Here is a 2,780-nt window from a genome sequence, read left to right as displayed (position 1 = left end):
TGCCTTCTCTCCTGGCCGCCGCAGCCCACCTCTGCCACTAACCAGCTCCAGGGGCCCCTCACCTCCCAGAGCGACGAGCTGGCCAGGAGTTTGCTTAGCTGCGCAACCTGGCCCACGGCCCTCTCCCGCTCAGCTGCCCGCTGAGACGCTGTGAAAGGCAGCAGGACCTGGCAGGAGAAAAGCTGCTGGTCAGCCCGCCAACGTGACAGCTGCTCCCACAGTGGCAGCTCTGCCCAGCGCCTGGCAGGCTTTGCAGTGGCCGTCAAGGCAGCCTGTCAAGTGGCGCAAAGCCCCAAACAGGGCTCCTGCCCCAAGGGTCCCCGGCTGGCTGTGCCTGCCCAGGGACGCAGCTGCATCCCATGCCCATGGCAGCCTCTGCTCCTTGGCCTGCCCTCCTCCAAAAACCACCCCATGGCCCCTGGGCAGGAGCACAGGGCTCTGGGGCAGCCAGCCGCTGGGGCCTGCAGTGAGGGCTCCGGATCTGGGCCGTTGGGAAGCCCAAATTACAAAGCTCCAGGCCTGGGCCCCCCTTGCAGGCCAGGCGGGGCCCTGCGCTGCTCTGCCCTGCTCAGATCTGGGGAGGACGCAGCAGGCCAGGGAGGCGCTGGAGCAGCAGTGCCGCCCGCCAGGTGCTGGGGGCCTGGCAAGGAGAGTCCAAGTCCTGCCTCTGCTTTGGCGCCAAGGGAGGTTTGGGGGGTGGCTGGCAGGCAGGGGCCGTGGGCAAGGCTCTGCCTGTGCATTGCACGAGGCTGGAGACATGGACTCTGAGAGCAGCCAGCAGACCCTGGGCTCCGCAAAGAGCGCGGGGGAGACCCCCTCTGCTCTCCGAGAGAGGCTGCCTGCCTGCAGCGTGCCTGGTGCTCTCCGTGGCTGGTGTGCATTCGAGGCGTCCCTTGCCCTCGGGGCGAGGGGCAGCCCCGCGAGAGCCCCGCTCTTTGCCGGTGCCGCACCTGCAAGATGCGCTGCAGCTCCAGCAGGCTCCCTGCGTGGGCACTGAATACCAGCTCCTGCAGCATGCTGTGCAGAGCCTCCAGAACCTGCAATGAGGACAGAGGCTGTGGCAGTGCTCCAGCAGTGCCTCCGACCCACAGGACACTGCCTTGATCGCCTCCTGCCGGGGCTGCCAGGGACACCGCGCTGCCCTGCAGCACCCAGGCAGAGGCCTCGAGGCAGGAGAGGGGCCGCAGGTGGAGCAGCCCGTGGCCACTGCCCCAGGCCCAACACTGGGGCAGGCCAAGAAGGGCTGAGGGAGGGAAAACAAAGACAAGGATCTTGCCCTGCCTTGCCTGGCACGGCCACCTCTCAGCACAGGGCAAGCTGCGACAAGCACGCAAGCATCAGCGGCTCTCCAGAGCTCCGCCAGGCAGCACTTACCTGGGCATAGAGAAGAGCCTCCGTGCTCTCCATGTCCTCCCTTGGAGGGAAGGAGAAGATGCTGGAGACGCAGGCGTGGAGGAGGCTGTTGGTGTGGCTGTCCTCCAGCACTGGCCTCACTTTGCTGCCGGGAGAGAGGAGCACCCATTGGACACAGGGCTGGCAGCACAGCCCTGCTGCCCCAGCAATGGGGAGGCATCTGTTGCGGAGGGCGAGTTCAGAGCGGCCCTGGGAGCGGTGGGGGAGCCCTGTGGGCAGCCTCCTCCTCCTGCAGGGACACTGGCCCAGGGAGAGAGACCAGTGCTGGCCAGGGGAGAAGCATGCCCTCTCCTCCTGCTGCCTCCCGCTTGCGGGGGGAAAAGGCTGCAACACCCTGCGGAGCCCCAGGGACCGCTCCCTCTGCCTTCCTGTCTGCCCCGGGGTTGGGCCCAGAGCAGGGCAGAGCAGAGGCCCAGCACATAGCACCATCGCACTCCGCCCAGCGTGGGGCATGCCTTCGAGCCAGGCCCAGCGCGGTTGGCACTGAGCTAGGGGGAAGTTGGGGCTAAGCCAAGGCATGGGGCAGGTACCTCATGGCGGTGATGGCGAGCAGGGCTTGCTGCCGCACTGCTATGCCCTGCGCGTCGCGGGGCTCCTCTTCCAACAGCACCTGGGCAGCACAACCAGCATGGCCCATGGCCACTGCCAGCACCCAGCCAGGGGTCTGCTGGGTGGCCAGAGCCCCTGGGCCCCCATCCCACCACTGGCACCCAGCGCAGCCCCTCGCTGCAGAGCTCCCAGCTCACAGGGCATCCCAGCGGCCCCCAAATCCCTCCGCAGGAGAGCTCTGTGTCCACAAGGGCCTGCCCCAGCCCTCTGCGTGCCCAGGGGCCCCAGCCCTGCTCTCACTGGGCTCTCAGGGCCGTGCTGCTCTTGCCCCCTCCTACCGACGGCCTCACCTTGATCTCCTCTGCCAGGGCAGCTTTGCTGCACAGGTCGGACCCGTCTCCCCCCAGGGCCTCGGTGCCCGCACCTTTGCAGAGGCTACAGATGGAGGCCAGAAACTGCAGCTTCTGGGCCTCTTCCTGAAGGCAAGGGACGAGAGAGCCAAGCGGGGAGCGTGAGAGGGGTGAGGCATGGCCTGCAGGGCCAGAGCAGTGGAGGGGGGCCGTGAGGTGGTGGGCGTTGGTGGGGAGCAGCTGTGCACAGCCAGCAGCCCTGCAGCAGCTGCAGAGCAGGCAGCAGCCACGGAGGGACCCGGCCAGGAGATGCCCGGCGGGGCCCAGCTGGCAATATCTGCAGGTACCTTCTCGGTGGCCCTGAGAAAGGCCTGGATGTGCTGCCGGGCTTCCTGCTCCTCTTGCTGCCAAGTCAGGTCGCTGGCGGCAGAGAAACCTGGCTCTGATAAACACAGAGAGTAGGGAGAG

The sequence above is a fragment of the Struthio camelus genome, unplaced genomic scaffold (assembly GCF_040807025.1).
Source record: "Struthio camelus isolate bStrCam1 unplaced genomic scaffold, bStrCam1.hap1 HAP1_SCAFFOLD_96, whole genome shotgun sequence".
NCBI classification, from domain to species: Eukaryota; Metazoa; Chordata; class Aves; order Struthioniformes; family Struthionidae; genus Struthio; species Struthio camelus.
Note: the sequence above shows the minus strand (reverse complement) of the source record.